The sequence below is a fragment of the Pelophylax lessonae genome (assembly GCF_965119305.1).
Source record: "Pelophylax lessonae genome assembly, chromosome: 3".
Lineage (NCBI taxonomy): Eukaryota > Metazoa > Chordata > Amphibia > Anura > Ranidae > Pelophylax > Pelophylax lessonae.
Window position 1 is genome coordinate 414406522 of NC_138770.1, and position 19251 is coordinate 414425772.

General features: G+C 41.4%; 1 protein-coding gene across 2 annotated transcripts in view; it reads right to left on the reverse strand.

The window, feature by feature from the left end:
- The window catches only part of TBC1D32 (TBC1 domain family member 32), a 532407-nt gene that overhangs the window by 280746 nt on the left and 232410 nt on the right, over positions 1-19251 (reverse strand). The gene's annotated exons all lie outside the window — the stretch shown is intronic.

Below are 19251 nucleotides of genomic sequence, written 5' to 3' on the forward strand. Positions count from 1 at the left end.
AAAAAAAAAAATCCACCCTGGCAGGTGCCCCCCGTACTGGAGGGCAAGGGCAATAGCTTCTTATGTCTAGGGGGTTACAGTGAAAAGGCTGAAGTATGACTGGAGTCATTTGCATCTTACAGAGCTAGCTGCAGAGGACTGGTCACAGGAGGGACCCTGCTGGAGCGAGGAGTTAAGCTGGCCATAGATGGATCGAAATTCGTCCAGTTTAGCAGGGAGCAGCTACATTTTGTTACATTTATGGCTATTCCCAATCGAGAGAAGTCAATCTATTGACTGACTTCTGTCAAATGGAAGTATTGAAAACTTTTATCAATCAGTGGTTGCAGCCAATTGGCTGCAGCTGCTGATTGGTGTATTATGACAGTAGATTAGTCTAGCTGTCAGGACACAATTGAATAGCATGGAAAGATTCCTCCATCCACCTTGCTAGTGTAGATGGGGGAATCTGTTTCTTTTTTTTTTTTTCGGTCTGCTGGCTATCACTCTCCTAATAGCGACCCCTAACTTTTTAGGCTAGGGCCCCTTGGGGTGGTCAAGTAACACCTGAACATCTACCCACCATCAAAGGACTATAACTAGCCATAATGTCTCTGACCTCTTCCCTAATGCAAGTGTGCTTATAGTTAGTGTATTGGGTGAAGCTGAGAATGCGGTTTTACCCGTTAACAGGGGAGAAATTCTGGTGAGTGTGGTGGAGAAGGGAGAGCATGTTTGAAAACCACCAAAGCACCACAAGATATATTTGAAAGTCAACAAAAAATGTTTAAGCACATGTCACTTTATGGAGTTTCTTTACATTGTATCATATCACTTGTCACTTTTCACGGATGTCAGGGAATATTTAAAGCACAGCACAGTCACGTTATTGTATATTATGTGTTATGTATAGCTTGATTAAGTTAGTTGTGTTACAAATTGGATCACTAATAAGGTCCTGCAAGTGTATAAGAAGTTTTTGATACGTTTGACTGCCAATTTGCATAGTGGAACACTTCATCCAATATAGGAACTATGGGCACACTTAAAGGGATATACACTATAAGCAGCGCCATACCCACTCCTCTTGTGGACTGTACCTTGGTGGTAGTCTCAGTAGGGGGCAGCAGCTTAGTAACTATTTTTTTCCACCATATATCCATAGCGCGGAACATTTTTTTCTTTTTGTTTTTCAAGTCTACCAGTACACCCTGAATAGTTAAATACAACTATGTGGCTGACATTTTATCTCTGCAGTTGATCATTGGGGAGCTTACATGATTGCACTAAAGTACAGACATTATAGGTAGAGTACTTTTTATTATCCTGTAAATGTAGCAGAATAATTCAAATAAGGAGCACTAATCACAAAATATAAAGAATTCCTAATAAGACATTTTTACTATCATAACTCAAAGCCGTACTCCAGCCAAAAATAATAAACCAGTTTTGGATAGAGCAGGGATATTCTAGCCTCTGACCAATTTTATTGCTGTCGGGGCCCCTACTGAAGAGATATCTTCTCAGTTCCTGATAGGAAAACCAAGGACAACCAACCAGGTCTTACAAAGCACAGAGCATACAATTAGATTTATTGTCTATTTATCGTTACCCAGTGCACATTTGAATTTGTTGCTATAGGCCCATACACACAATAAGAAAATCTGCAGGGAAAATTCGTCCGACGACCGATCTGCCGATTTTCGGATTGTTAGTATGGTGCTTTCGACAGCCAACTCTGACTTTTCGGCTGACAAAATCCTGATGTGCAGGCTATATAATTTTTGTCGTCCGTAATACAACGTCCGATTTTCGTCTCATTAGTACAGATTTCGACAGAAAAAAATCTTAAGAGCAAGACTAGGCATGTTCAGAGATGAAAGAACACATACAAAACAATCCAACACATGACATCACTTCTGAAGTAGAATTCTGTCATACGGGAAAATTCGTATGAAAATAACCTCTTCACTTTCCACATCAGACTAGCATGCCACAAAAAACGGACGACAGGTCGTTTGATAATCTGATCGTGTGTACGGGGCTTAAGAGTTAGATACAGATCTTTTCTCAGACAATTTTATGAACACCTCAGGAATTCTTTGCCCTACCAAATAAGCCCAGGGATAGTCCACACACAGCAACATTCCTAAAACCAGACTATATAAAGCTAAATGGCTAGAACAAGTAAAGGAAAAACATCTACCATTACACTAAAACTTTTACAATCAGGTCAAATGATATTAATTTAAATACATAAGTCTACAAATGCATAAGACATACAGAACATGGCTTGGCCCTGCTCCCCGCTCCCTCCTCACTGGCTGTGATTGACAGCAGGAGCCAATTGTCCCCACTGCTGTTACTGAGCCAATGAAGAGGGAAAGAGCCCAGAGAGCCTCTGCTCTCATGCACATCATTGGATCGAGATCTGGCTTAGGTAAGTATAAGGTAGCCTGGAGGCGGGGACTACATGCAGAAGATTTTTTAACTTAATACAGAGAGTGCATTAAGGTAAAAAAAACAACTTTACTGCCTTTACAACCCATTTAAAAGTTGTTGCTGCATTAGTAGGTTTTTTTATTTTACCTGGTGATCCTGCAGCAAGTCTGTTCTTTTCAACTTTTTTTTTAATAGGACCAAGCTGTACTGAAAATGTGGCAGTTGAAAATCCAGATACCGTGGTGGTATAGTGGGAGCCGCCTCGGTATATGGTTTTCATTGTGCATATATTGTATGGTGATCTGTAGGTGCATGGATGCACCATAATATGTGAGTGAAATAGCTTACTTTTTATCTGCAATAAAAGTTGTGAAGGATTTAAGCACTATTTGAGCCATTTTTTTGCATGGTACGCTCACTACCCATCTGGAGAATCTGCTGCATAATTGGAGGGTGATCCCATTGAGCAACTGGGTCTGATTGAATGTAACTTCAGCTGACCTCCTGGAAAAGCCATATTCTACATTTGGGTCTGATTGATCTTATCTTGAGGTGAGCGCCCAATCACAAGGGGGTGCACGGTTTGGCAAGGATCTGTGACACATTGGTCACACACTCTGGCTGGGAACTCTGCCACAACAAGGTGGCCTGAGCACATATAGAGGAGAGTTTACAATCACTTTGCACTATTTATTATCACGGATTCCTTCTTATATTATCAGTTTTAAAGGCTTTATGGACTGTTTTTAGCATTTTACAATTGTTTGCACCAATTAATCATTGATTGTCACATTGCACGGAAGTAATAATTAAGCACAGATTTTTAGTATATTAATTTATTGAAGATTGATATACCTTTTCTCATCAGCAGTATATAGCAATCTTGTGACTTCTATCAGTTCCTAGTTAAACTTGTAGGGGGAGTTTTCTTTCTCCCATGATCCTCTGTCTGGACATGTCTGGACAGTGCTGATTGGCCCAGTGCTGATCACATGTACCCTCCCAAGAAAAAAGAAAAACTCTCTAGCAATACACACCAAGCTGAGCATGTGCAGCCAGACTCCTAATTTTCTGTTCTATCAGGAAATGAGTTGGAGATGTTAAAGAAGAGGAGGATCAGAGACAGGATCACACAGCATTTACACACAATGCAGAGGACTAACCCCTTAGGTTCCACAGTGAGTATACCAAGCATGCTTTGTTGCATATACACACTGATTTTACTGTTGTGGGTTTAGTAACACTTTAAAAAAAAGTTGTTGTTGTAACTGCAAAGAAAGTGTTAGCTGGAGTTTGGCTTTAGTTTGTTAGTCAAGTCGATCTAAATTTGATAGTAAATCAAACACTACCCTATCCCCAGTTTGACAATGATACTGTCCAATAACAGACAAGAAGAGTGTTACTGGCCAGATCACCTGATGAAAAAAGGAAATAAGAAAATGAATGCAGCCACCAGATTTAGGGATTGGTAAATTGCAATACATCAACTTGGGTTTAGATGCACTTTAAGGTGATTGTATCCTCTTCCATTTGAACCTTTTCCGGTCTTGAAACAATAAGCAGTGCCATTTGGCAAACAAGATATCTGGAAAAAAAACTCTTCTTCTTCCAGCATCAATATGAAAATTATAACACTTGTGTTGATTAGGTTGCTCCAGCAACAGAAAAAAAAATCTGTATGCATGTACTGTATATAATCCATAAATGAAAGTCTTATTTATACTTGTTATGTTTGCCAAGTAAAGCAAGAATAATTTTCCCTACACTATGATTACTATTAGCATTTTCAACGCAATTTTAAATTAGTTATTTATAACATCAACATTTCTGCTATGGCAGAAAAGTAATTTCCTGTTTTATCTAGGCAAGCTGCAATTTCAATCTAAATATTTCTCTGCTTGTGATGGAGCTGCAATCTGTTAACTAATTAGTTTTTCGCTCTTTATTATATTTGTATGGCTTACATAATGCAGTGGGTGTATAAGATTTTTGATGGAAAGACAATACAACTTAAAAAAAAATATTATAAAGAGACAAAATATGCATACTCTAATTGAAATGTCTTCTCACCAATATCTTATCTCTCTTTAGCGTTATTTTAGAACTATTTGTTTAAAAAGAACCTAGAATATTCACTAAATTACAGATATGGACAGTAAAGCTGCCCAAGAATTCTTGATAATAAAATATTTTTATTTTTCGTAGAATACATTTTATTGAAAAATGTCTCACGCACAAATTACAACACTAAACATTACAGACAGCTTCTGCATAGATATCAGATGAAGTAGATGTCATTGAAACGCTTGGACATGGCAAGCAAAAGTATCAAACCACAATAGACAGGAGCGGCAAAGACAAATATTGGCGACAGGTTTTAATGGTCCACACCGGTGGCATCTCAGGCGAAGTCTAGAGGGGAGAAGGAGAAGAAATCAGGCCTGATGCCCAAATAGGATTAGAGATACTGGGACATGAGAGTTCATACCAGGCAGTGAATTTACCAATTGGGGGCGACACAAGCACCTGGACTCAATGATGCGGTGAGCTTTAAACCTTTCTTATAGGAATACCCTAAGACAGTGATGGCAAACCTTGGCACCCAAGATGTTTTGGAACTACATTTAACATGATGCTCATGCATTCTGCAGTGTAGAATGCATCATGGGAAAGGCAGTTCCAAAACATCTGGGGTGCCAAGGTTTGCCATCACTGCCCTAATATATTATTGGGTTCATCTAGAGATTACCAATAAAAAATAGGGCCAAACACTTATCTGATAGACTCACCTTGGTGAATGTATGTTTGGTCAACATGATGTCCTTCTATGTGTCAATAGTGTCTGTGGTGTTTTTTTTTTTTTTTTTAATATGTTTCTAGCATTTCTTTGTTTATATCAATGTTGCTGGAATATGCTGACAATTATAAGCAATATTTAAATTGATATCTGCTAATGTGAGCTGCTGCCTCATTTTAGGATGGCAAGGTTCATAGTAAAGAATGAGAACAACTAGTGGCCAAAGCAAAAGGTAATAATTTTTTTTTTTATTCTTTTGGTGTTTGGCATCTGGCGGTAACCCGTAAAACGCAACTGTATCGGAAGTTTCAGCAAGCCATTTGTCACCCGACCCTACTGATATAAAAGCTGATGTAGCTTTTATATTGTATAGTAGAAATACAACCATGTACATTGAATTTTTACATTATGTTATGTCTTTATTGTATGTGTCTACTATTTTAAATCTTGTATAATACATTTTTGACAATTTTTAACCCATTGATACCTTTAAAGTCCTTTGCAAGTGTATAGGGTCCTTTTGTGCAATTTCTTCGCTAGAACGTGGTACCGGACATAACTGTCTAAATGTTAGATGGTTTCCTTTGTGGCCCCTCTTCCCATCCCCTCCCTTTCCCAGGCAGGGAGAACCCTGCAAAAAGTCTTAAGTTAGGCATGGTTTACTGCCACTTTTCTACAGATAAAGACAGGGAGTAAAGAGATGGGGGCTCCATAGAGTATTTTTCCTAAAATTATATTGCAGATTTGTTATCTTTTAATTTACTAGTAATATATTTTAGCAAAAACTGGTCATTTCATAATTTCTGAGCATTTTTAAAATTTAAACAGATGCTGTCATCAAGTAAAACTTTTCAGGCTGCTCACATAGGTATCCGTTTATCAAGCAGTGGAAAATAACCACTGCTGAGTTCCCTGGCATTCTCAGAGGAGATGTATATAGTTATATATAAAATATATATTTGCAGCTATACCAGTTTCAACTCTTCTGAGAAGGCTGTCCACAAGGTTTAGCAGTGAGTCTATGGGATAGTTTAGCCATTCTTCCAGAAGCGCATTTGTGAGGTCAGGCACAGAAGTCTGCGCTCTAATGCATCCCAGAGGTGTTCTGTTGGGTTGAGGTCAGGACTCTGTGCAGGCCAGTCAAGTTCTTCCACCCCAAACTCCCTCAGGAACAGGAAGGGCCAACCACAAACTGTTCCCTACAAAGTTGGGAGAAAGAAATTGTCCAAAATGTCTTGGTATGCTGGCACCTTAAGAGTTCCCTTCACTGGAACTAGGAGGCCAAGCCAAACCCTGAGAAACAATCCCCACACCATAATCCCCCCTTAGACAAATGATTTGGACCAGTGCACAAATCAAGGGTTATAAAGACCTGGATGAGCGAGTTTTGGGTGGAGAAACTTGACTGGCCTGCACAGAGTACTGACCTCAACCCGATAAAAACCTTTGGGATGAATTAGAGCACAAACTTCGAGCCGGTCCTTCTCTCCAACATCAGTGCCTGATCTCACAAATTTGCATCTAGAAGATTGGTCAAACATTCCCATAGACACACTACTAAACCTTGTGGACAGCCTTCCCAGAAGAGTTGAAGCTGTTATAACTGCAAAGGGTGGGCCAACTCAACTCAATATTGAACCCTACAGATTGAGACTGGGATGCCGTTTAAAGTCATGCGCGTGGAGAGGCAGGTGTCCCAATAATTTTGACAATATAGTGTGTATATATATATATATATATATATATATATATATATATATATATATATACACACACACACACACACACACACACACACACACACACACACACACACACATTATATATATATATATATATATATATATATATATATATATATATATATATACACATAAACCTGGCAGGGGGACATGTTTACTGTCTTGGGGGTCTGGTTGAGGAAGAAGAAAGTCAATAATCTTCCTCTTGAGTTCTCCAAGGATTATCTCTCTGATTCTCCACCTTTGGAGGAGAGAATTCTGAGATCACACCTTCATAAACTAGCCACTTCTGTTTCTGTTAGTGACAGATTCTCTGTGTTCTGAGATGATCAGGGGAGAATATGTTCAGTTTCATAAACCACTAATGATGTGAGATGAGCTGCAATCATCAGGACCATAAATACATGTTTGAAAATAGCACTTGTAGATGCTGCTCGCGCTGTATCGATGCATAGTGGCTTTTTTCAGTGCCTGAAAGCTGTATGTGGGAGAGTGCGGCACACAATCAGTCCAAGCACCAAATCAGATGGAGAGCTGGATTCAGATTTTTTAAGGGTCACTGAAATTGTCACTGGCTCCAGTTCCGCAGCACTCCACAAAATAGGGACCACCCCAAGAAACAATTATAGGACTCAGAGTTGAGAATCCACATACATACAATTCAGTGAGAGTGTCAAACAAACTTCCAAGAGTCAAAGGTAATTTAGTGATACAATTTATTCATAGCAGAATAAAGCCAACTCATTGTGAGGGCTGAACACACTCTCCCTTAATTAGGGTTTAAGAATTTTGAATGTGCAGTTTTAGGAGGCATTTTCAGCATTCACTAACACTGGCATAACCTGCTCTCCTGGAACTGTTCCAAGCAGTAAAGCCTTGATGAAGGGGGTTGTGTTTGGCCTTTGAAACAGTTGGATTATTTCTGCTATGAATCAATTTTATCAAACTATTGGAAGTTTCTTTGGTGCTCTCGTTGCCTTGGATGTATGTGGATGCAAACAATCCGTGACATCAGTGAGTTCCAATATTCCAGCAGTGCTTCACATGCAGCAGCTAGACACTGTGGTTGGCCAAAAGGCCGGGGGGTGTAGTATGGAGGAAGCAGTGTGGTCTGTCCACAAGTGCCAGAGGTTGAAGAAAAACTACAGGGCTCATAGGCCCCATTCACATAACACTTGCGATTTCAAAAGCGCAATTCAAACACGTTTCTGTGTGTCATCGTAGGGCAGCCAATTTACTTGAATCTGCTGCCCTATGCACATTTGTCACTGAGGGACCAAATTTTGGCCCTGAGTCAAGAGCAATTTTACACATGTGCTTTGCCATGATTCCCACATGTTTTGTTGTGCAACAATTAAAAAAAATTGTAAAAATGGCAAAATCACATTGCATTTGGGGTTCCATTCAGGATGACTCTGCCCATGATTCTTCATCGTCCGAATGTGAATGAGGCTTCAATGAAAAAAGGCACAAAAATGAACTATATCAAGGGCAGTATCAGTAACTGCAAATTGAAAATATTTTATTTATGTGAGCAACCAGAAAAGTGTTTCTTAATGATACTGTGTCTCTAAGAAGCCATAAAAACCATAAACCACTACAAAACCAATCAAATCTTTTACTTCTGTACAAGCAAAAGAAGGGCTAGTGACAGAAGCATACCTGTAAACTTTGGGGTCCCACAACAATATTTTATGGGTCCCCTGTTTTTGTTAATAACTAAAAGAAGTTGGTTTTTAAAGTGGAAGTAAACGTCTATCACTAAAGTTTACCTATAGGTAAGCCTACAATAAGGCTTACCTATAGGTAGTGAAAATATCTCCTAAACGTGCACCTTTCAGCTGATCTTTACTGTACACGCAGCCAGTGACATCACTGAAGCATGCGCACTGAAGGAACAGCCATCCGCGCCATTCTTTCAGAGCTCTGTGCCATGAACAGTGGCTCCCACACGCATGCGAGGGAGTGACATCATCACGGCTCTGGACAGTCACAGAGCCAGAGTCCATGAATCCAAGAGCAAGACAGGTGAAGATGGGAGCACCTGCAGCTTTGACATCTCAGCGCTGGAAAACTTATTTTTAAAGTAAGTTTAACATAATGTGCTAGTATGCGATGCATACTAGCACATTATGACATTACCTTGTAGGCAAGGGGGAAAAAAAAGTCCAGCAGTTTACAACGGCTTTAACCAGTTCTGGACCATGCACCGCATATATACTACGGCAGGGTGGTCTGGCTGCCCAAAATCACGTACACGTACGTGATTTTGAGCACGAGATGCAGGGGGCATGCGGGCCGCCGGACTGGACACAGTGGGAGAAAATCAGCGGGTCCGGTACCCACGATGGCCGCCGGGACCCACAGATCATTCCAAGAAATGACTGAACGGCAGTCTGCCTATGTAAACAAGGCAGGCCGCTGTTCTGTCAGGGAGTAAAAGAGAGATCTTGTGTTTCAGCTGAGCTGAAACACAAGATCTCACTTTTTCTCTAGTGCATCCACTCCCCCCACAGTTAGAAAGCACTCCCTAGGAGCAATTTTAACCCCTTGATCACCCCTGGTGTTAACCCCTTCCCTGCCAGTGTCATTTATACAGGAACAGTGCATTTTTTTTTAGCACAGATCACTGTGTTGGTGTCACTGGCCTCCAAAAAGTGTCACTTAATGTCAGATTTGTCCGCCACAATATCGCAGTCCCGCTAAAAATCCCTGATCGCCACCATTACTAATAAAAACAATAAAAAAAAAAAAAGTCCATAAATGTATGCCATAGTTTGTAAATGCTATAACTTTTGTGCAAATTAATAAATATACACTTATTAGGATTTTTTTATTTTTATTTTATTGGGTATGTTTTATTGGGTAAGTAAAAAATATGTTTTTTTTTGTTTATAGAGCAAAAAAAAATAAAAACTGCAGAGGTGATCAAATACCACCAAAAAAAGCTCTATTTGTGGGGAAAAAAGACATCAATTTTATTTGGGTACAGACTTGCAGGACTGTGCAATTGTCAGTTAAAGCAACGCAGTGCCGTATCGAAAAAAAAATGGCCTAGTCAGGAAAGGGGTAAAACCTTCTGGGGCTGAAGTGGTTAAACAAAAGTGTTCTTTACAGCTGTCCAAACATGCCATTGCACAAACTGGTAGCATGCTATATGAAGTTACTGTCCTGGAAAAATAGAGACTGCCCCTGAGGAGTCTTCTACATGGAGAAAATTGCTGCTCTGAAGAATATTAGACTGTCTAGAAGAATGTGCAAGATTACTAAAACAAGGAAGCAAGACTAACTTTTGAAGGAGACTACCCTGCACAGCAAAGGCAAGTATCCAAAGACATGCTGGTAGGTTAATTGGCTCCTGTCTAAATTTGCCCAGTGTGTGCATGTATGAATGTGAGATAGGGACCTTAGATTGTACGCTCCTTGATGTCAGGGGCTGATGTGAATGTACAATATGCAAAGTGCAGCGGTGCTGTAGAATAATAATTAAAATAACAAATTGTATTAATAAAAAATACGTAGGTAATAAATGAAATAAGTGTCCTGTTCCTGTCACTGCAGAAATTCAATTATGTGAGCTGTGTGGGAATTTCAAGGGATGATCTCTGCACTTAGTCCAGCTGGGAGAGGAAGAAATGCTTTCATTGTGCAGCTTTGCAGGGAAGCGTCATCCCCAATATATAACAAATGATTCTCAGTGACAGACAGATCTCCCTCACGCCTGGCTATATTTATACATCTAATGATTAAATATAGCTGGAGAGACACTTGTAACTGGGATAATTTAGTCAAGAAGCTAAGAATCTGTGTACAGATCATAGCTTGGCACTAGTTGAGGTTATAGGTATAATGATTGTGGTTTAGTCTCATTATGGACCATATTGTCAACATCATCTTGGTACCAAATACCAAGTTCTTTATTTCTTCTGGGGCACACATTGCTATGTTAGATCACCACTCTCTCAGTGTTTTAACCACTTCTCCTTAGGTGGACGTCATATGAGGTCCTGGAGTTTAGGTGGTTAAATCTATATGATGCCGGCAGCTGCAGGCATCACTCAGATATCTTCTTTTGCCACTTGATTGTTTTTACAGGCGGCTGGACCCCCCCTCCTGCCGCCCTCCCATGCGATCTGCGAGCCGGAGAATTAATCGGCAGGTGGCAGCCGTTTACCATGCAGCTGACCGAGGACCAGATGGTCCCTGGTCATCTTTATGACCTTCAGAGGCCGGGCACAATGCTATGACGTAAATGCTGCCGTTTTTTTTTTTGGCTGGAAAGCCAAGATCGTTTTTTTTTTTTGATCAGTAAAATAAACAATAAAAAAAAAAAATAATAATTTAAAGTGTCCCTGTCCCTGCATGCTCGCACGCAGAAGCAAGCACATATGTATGTTGCGCCCACATATGTAAATGGCATTCAAACCACATGTGAGGTATTGCTGTGAATGTTAGAGCAAGAGCAACAATTCTAGCCAAGGACCTCCTCTGTAACTCTAAACAGGTAACCTGTGAAAATGTTTAAAGCGTTGCCTATATAGATTTTTAAGTACTGAAGTTTGGTGCCAATCCACAAGTGTGCGCAATTTTAAAGCGTGACATGTTAGGTATCTATTATCTTTAACTTTATACAAAAAAAAAAAAAAAACAGGCTAACTTTAATGTTTTTGTTCTTTTTAATTCATGAAAGTTTTTTTACAAAAAAAAAAAAGCGTGTTTGAAAAAAATTGCTGCCCAAATACCGTGTGGCATAAAAAGTTGCCCACTATTTTTTTCCCTAGGGGTTCTGCCAAACAAACCATATATAATATTTGGGGGTTCTGAGTAATTTTCTAGCACACAAAGAGTGTTTTTTACATGTAAGAGAGAAGTGCCAGAATAGGCCCGGTATGGAAGTGGTTAATATATTTATGCCAATTTATTGAGGGAGTATGGCTGCAAATTACAGACCATTACTGACTTTCACCTTAACCTAGGTACCCGCTCCCACTTCCGGGCATTCAACCTGGGATCCGGTCCGGTGACGGTGATCTACAAAATTTCCGGCCCCTCCTCCTTTTCCCTGCTGCCTTCTGGGGGACACACAAGTCCCAGCAGACAGCGGCACCATTCAGACTCAGTACAGTAGGAAACAGGCTGTGTGTAGCTACTGACTTTTAATTAATACATTTTAAAAAAAAAAAAACAGGAACTCCACTTTAAGATAAAACAACCTTCTGTGTGACCGAATCCCCCCCCCCCACCCCATACTCACCTGAACCCATTCCCAGCGCATGAGAGCAGCGTCTCTCTTCGTTTCTGTTCCTCCTCAGTAAACAAAGTGATATGCCAATGGCTCCTGCTGCTGTCAATCAAATCCTGTGACAAGTGAGCAGGGGTCGGGATTGAGCTGTTCTGGTTGTGTCAGACACAGGCAGGGTGGCTTGGGAGTAAGCCTGCCCGAGTGCCCCTATAGAAAGCAGCTTTCTATGGGGGCACTCGCTGAAGAGGAGGGGCCAGGAGCACCAGTGGGGGACACCAGAGCAGGAGGATCGAGGTAAGTAAAACAAGTTTGTTATTTTATTTTAAAGTAGAGCTCTGCCCAAAAAGGGAAGCTCCATTTGTTCACTCCCCCCCCCCCCACCCCCACATACATATTTGGCACTGTGTGGGGAGGAGGGGGAGCGGATACCTGTCAAAACCAGGTACCGGCTCCCACTTCTGGGCATAGGTGTGCACAGCCTATTGCATTAGGGTGGGCACCCCAAAGTTTCAATACACATGCATGTGTGTGCCTACATGTATATGTCCCCAGTACATTACTCTCCCTGCTGGCACAGTGAAATAGAAGTGTGTAGGCACTTCTCTTATGGCAGAGCAAGTCATAGGGAGATCCTTCCCATCTCCTCACTGGCAAACAGAGCGATAATGCTAATGTGCCCTAGGTGATTAGGGTGTGCCCAGGCACACCTGGCACACCCTGTGCGCACACCTATGCTTCTGGGTAAGATCGCCGCACGGCGATCTACAAAATTCCTGGCCCCTCCTTCTTCCCCCTGCTGCAATGTGGCCCCTCCTGCTTCCCCTGCTGCCTTCTGGGGGACACACAGGTCCCAGAAGATGGTAGGACCATTCAGAAAGCGCAGTGTGACTTCTGCATGTGCAGTAGGAAACTGGCTGTGAAAATTGAAGGCTTCACTGCTAGCTTCCCCTAGTGAAGATGGCAGGTACCCACTCCCACTTCTGGGTAACATCTTTGCGGTCCCTCCTCCTTCCCCTTGCTGCCTTCTGGGACACACACAGGTCCCAGAAGATGGTAGGACCATTCAGAAAGTGCAGCGCAACTTCTGCATGCGCAGTAGGAAACTGGCGGTGAAAACTGAAGGCATCACTGCCGGTTTCCCCTAGTGAAGATGGCAGGTACCCACTCCCACGTTTGGGTAAAGTCACCGTGGCCCCTCCTCCTTCCCCCTGCTGCCTTCTGGGACACACACAGGTCCCAGAAGATGGTAGGACCATTCAGAAAGCGCAGTGCGACTTCTTCATGAGCAGTAGAAAACTGACGGTGGAAACTGAAAGCTTCACTGCCAGTTTCCCCTAGTGAAGATGGCAGTGCCTGTACCTGAAGCTGATTAAAGAAGAGGCTCGGGATGCTGACATTGCAGGATCCTGGGACAGGTAAGTGTCCTTATATTAGGTACTTGTAGCTCCTGACTTTTATTTTATTTTTATTTTTACTTTTTTTTGCCCAGACTGGAGCTCCTCTTTAATAACACTTTAAGCTTTGGCGATAAAACCTAGAAGCCGATTGGTCACTATGCACAGCTACACCCGATTCTACGTGCTCCAGTTTTAGTAAATCCCCCCCCCCCCCCACTGTTTTATTGTCTTTTTTATGTTGTAAAAAAAATCTTATACAGATTAAAAAAAAAAACACTAAAAGCTACATAAAAAATAATTTGCAAATAAAAAGTATTTCTTATTTTGTTAAGGAAACAAACCAATACTAAAAAGCAGGGGATTTGTGGAATTCATTTCTTTTTAATTAAAGAAATGGTGTCGCTTCATGATATGGGTCATAAAACTTTCACTAGCTACAACTGCAGAAACATATATTGCAATATAGTTTATTTAATTGAGTTTGATTAAAACATAAATTGCTAGGAAAGCTAATGAAAGCATTATAATTAACTATTAAATTAGACAATTCTTGTGTACATATACAAAACTGTGTCAAGACTGTCAAAAAATCCAGCTTCCTGCGGGGGGAAAACAAAAGGTTAGAACATGGTTACCACAAAACAAAATGTCTAAATCATACCTACTAATGAGAAGAAACACGCACTTGCTGGGAAAATGATTTTCACTGCACATTAATGATAGCAGGGGGAGATAAAGTAATGTTAAACACAAGGTTTCCATTACAAACACCAAGTTAATTCAGGGATTCGATTATACAATTTAAAGCTGAACTCTACGTAAATATAAAAGACACAAACAGCGCAGTTCTGTATTTATTAATACATCATAAAGCCTAGGTCCACACTGATGCGATGCGGAAAACAAAGCAAATTCTCTGCGTTTCCCTCCCTGCATTGAAATGGCACTCCGTTGTTCATGCTATCTACTGCGGGCGTCAATGTTAAATTAATGACACCCCGAGACAGCTCACAAAACGCAGTGCGACTGCCAGAATCAGATCACATGGCTGTGAACACCCATGCAATCTGATTCAAGTGCGGCAAAAAAAAAAAAAGGGTCCTGAACCATTTTGGTGCATGTACAGTGCGATTTGAGCCATATAAAACGAATGGCTCAAATTGCACTGCGCAGACATTGCATGTGGTTTGCACAGAGATGAGGTGCTATTCTTGTGCAATTCACATGCCGATCACAGGAATGCAGTGCAATTCTTGTGCGATCCACATGCAGTGCACAGGAATGCGGTGCAATTCTTGTGCAATTCACATGCCGATCACAGGAATGCGGTGCAATTCTTGTGCGATTCACATGCCGATCACAGGAATGCGGTGCAATTCTTGTGCGATCCACATGCAGTGCACAGGAATGCGGTGCAATTCTTGTGCAATTCACATGCCGATGACAGGAATGCGGTGCAATTCTTGTGCGATCCACATGCAGTGCACAGGAATGCGGTGCAATTCTTGTGCAATTCACATGCCGATGACAGGAATGTGGTGCGATTCTTGTGCGATTCACATGCAGTGCACAGGAATGCGGTGCGATTCTTGTGCAATTCACATGCCGATGACAGGAATGTGGTGCGATTCTTGTGCGAATCACATGCGGAGCACAGGAATGCAGTGCAATTCTTGTGCGATTCAAATGCCTTGTCCCTCACAGCACAAGTGTGAACCTAGGCTGAATGTGTTTTTAAAAACGCAGGCAATATGATTTTTTGATTTTGACTTGGTGTCAGCCCCTTTTGCAAACCCCTGTCCAGCACAGCTCAGAGTGGGAAAGGAAGAAGCAGCACCACCAGCCAGTCAGTTATTGTGCAAAGCAAACATACTGATAGGCAGAAAAGGACAGACAGATGAGCTCCTGAGTCTCCTGTCTTCACCGCTCAGTCATTGGCTGGTGAAGGTACAAGTCCTTTAAGTATTGTATGCAGTTTTGCTTTAAAGTGGTATTAAACCTAAAAACAAAAGTATAAAGCCTAAAGTACACCTTTCATTGATCAGGAGTTCTATGGCAGGATCCTGCAGATTCTTCCTCCAGTTCTCTACTTGTGCTTCTGTATGGGCTTTCAGTTAGAGCAGGGATCCACAAACTACGGCCCTCCAGCTGTTACCGAAGTACACATCCCATGAGGCATTGTAAAACTCTAACATTCACAGACATGACAAGGCATAATGGGAGTTGTAGTTCCTGAACAACTGGAGGGCCATAGTTTGAAGACCCCTGAGTTAGAGGGTTGGAGGAAGTGTCAGTGGACCACTAGCGTGTCGAATACCACACTTGTATTCCGTTGAAAACTACAAGTCCATCTGCTGTGGTGTCAGACGGGCAGTTCCGGGACAAGGTCATCCATAGTCCAGGCCGAACATGCCAAACTGCACCCCCCTCAAGATGTAGGTCAGCAAAAATCACCCTTAAAAAAACTAAGCACTAATCTGCATGCTTACCCCCTAAGCATAAACTCCCCCAGTACAAATACACCCCCTGCTGAAATCCCCCCTCCCAGCACAAATCTTTGCCCCCCCATCCCCCAAATCCAACCCAATTTAAATGTCCCCTCCGCCCCCCAAAAAGTCACCCCTCCTCGCACAAGTCCCATACCACTCCAATTTACCCTCAGAGTAAACATCCCTGTCCCCCAATCCAAAGCCCCCTTCTAGCACAAATCCACCTCCCAAATCCACCCTCCTAGCACAAATTTACCCCCTAAATTTCCTCTCCGAGCACAAATACCCACCAAACAAAAACTTCCCCTTCAAGCACAATTCTCCTCCCCCCTTCACCATATCACTGCCTCTAGCACAAACCCCCCAAATTCCCCCTCAAGCACAAGTCCTCTTCCCCTAGGTCACCACTCCTAGCAATTCTTACCACCGACCCTCCCAACACAAATCTCCTCCCCCTCCCATGAAACCACAGTGCCCAAGGCAGCCGCCTCTTCTGCCCTCCACATGTGATGGTCTTACAGGTGGGACTTGTAGATTATTCATTCACACATCTCTGAAAAATGTAGGTGTATGGGCAGAGCCCTGCACATCTGTACTCATTTTAAAACTGACAGCTGCTGCAGCAGAGAAGAACCCTGCACATGGGGGGGATGTGCATTGAAATGCGTTCTATGAATGGGGGATGGAGATCCTGCCATTGAGCTGCTCCTCCTCCATTCACAAAATGTGTTGCATTGAGAGAGAGTAGTAATACAAGTGATATGAATAGTGGGGAGGGCAGAAGGGGACGTGCGCGGGGTGCAACTATTCACACTAGCAATGATTGCTGTTAATGGCTATGATGGTGGCACTAAGAGAAATATTGTTAATAGAAGCGGCAGGTAATGAGATACACATCATTACACATAACGAATGTTTTGAAGTTATATTCTATAAAAAAAAGCTAAGTTTCAGCTTTAATTGTGCTTAACCACTTCTGGACTGGAAGGTTTTACCCTCTTACAGACCAGGCCATTTTTTGCGATACAGCACTTTGCTAACTTAACTGACAATTGTGCAGTCATGTGACAATGTACCCAAATAAAATCCTTTTATATGTCCTTTTTTCCCCACAAAAAGAGCTGTCTTTTGGTGGTTTTTGATCACCTCTGCAGTTTTTACTTTTTGCGCTATAAACAAAAAAAGAGCGACAATTTTGAAAAAAAAAAACAATATTTTTTCCTTTTTGCTATAAAACATAGCGAATAAAAAAAATATGTATTCTGCTACATATTTCTGGTTAAAAAAAAAAAAATATCCCAATATGTGTATATTGATTGGTTTACACAAAAGTTATCGAGTCTACAAACGATGCAATATTTCTATGGAATTTATTTTACTAGTAATGGCGGCAATCAGAGATTTTTAGCGGGACTGCGACATTGCAGCAAACAAATTGGACCCCTAACTGACACTTCTGACACTTTTTGGGGACCAGTGACACTAATACAGTGATCAGTGCTAAAAAAAAAAAAATGCAGTTACTGTAATAATGACACTTACAGGGAAGGGGTTAACATCAGGGGCGATCAAAGGGTTAAGTGTGTCCCTAAGGGATTCTTACTAACTGTGGGGGGGGGGGGGTTGCGCTGATTGGGGGGAAGAAAGAAATCCTGGTTCCTGCATAGTAGGAACACAAGATCTGCATCTTGTCCCCTTGCAGAACGGCAATCTGCCTTGTTTACATAGGCAGATTGCCATTCTGCCTCTAACGGGGATGATTGCGGGTAGCCGGCAGACATTTGGTCCACCCGACCCGTTGATTGACATCCCCGCTGGCCAATCACGGCGCAAATGAGCCTCCAGTAGCGCGATCACACCATCTAGTGGCTATTGTACGAAACGACGTACAGGTTCGTTGTTTCAAGCAATAGCGCCACTTTGCCGCAGTATATACACGGCAGCTGGTACTTAAGTGATTAAGTAGTACCCTTAAATTGTTAGCTTTTGTCTGGAGTTCCTCCTAAAAATTAGCAGTGCACTTCTGTTGCCTACAGTCTCATAGCAGTCACTGTGAGATTTGGAGCGTGGTTTGGGTGTGTCACTACTATACCTTTTCCTTGCTGAAGAGGAAGCTGTATCTATCTATCTATCTATCTATCTATCTATCTATCTATCTATCTATCTATCTATCTATCTATCTATCTATCTATCTATCTCTCTATCTATCTATCTATCTATCTATCTATCTATCTATCTATCTATCTATCTATCTATCTATCTATCTATCTATCTATCTATCTATCTATCTATCTATCTATCTATCTATCTATCTATCTATCTATCTATCTATCTATCTATCTATCCTGGTATCAAACTATTCAGTTGGTGATGGGCTACAATGTACTGCAAAAGTGACCTGAGCAGCTGATACTTTTTACAGGCGGTGGAAGGGGGTTCCCTGTTGCATTAAATGCACAGTGAAGAGTGGTTAAAAAAGAAGTTCCTTCCCCTCTTCTGTGATGTCAGAAACCGGAAGCGGCAAGGATTTCATAACCCATACTATCACAAGGGATGTTGTTCATCCCTTGTGAAGATAATTAATTTCAATAAAAAAAAAAGAGTTTAAAAAATACATATAAAGGGTAACTCCACTTTTGTGAGGGAAAAAAAACAGCAAATAAAGAAAAAACAACATAGCGTATACAATTGCGACACAAGTCATATTGTAATTGACTGTTATTAAAAATGACCTTTCCTTTTCAATCTGCAGCTGTTGTAATTTTCTGAATTTGCAATGCAATATGGCTACCTGGAGCTGTTCTGTACACAGAATGTGTACTGACCACACCCCAGAAACATAATTTCCTGCTTGTGTGATTGGCTCACTGATTTTCCCATTAGTCTGCACTAAGATACAAGTCGGATTTCTGGCATCCTCTAACAAAAATGTCATTTTTGGTGAGATACTCCTAATAGAAACATGTCTAAAGGGATGCAGGCCCAGCAGATTTCCTCATTAGAGCCCTGCAGCTGCCACAGCTGACAGATAATTATGAAACCACTCCCATTAGACTCACTCAGCACAGAGGAACAAACAATGATTTCTTCAGAATAACAAAAGTGACAGTGCTGCAGAGTTAGAAGGAATATCATTTTTAGTAACAATCAATGACAATATGAC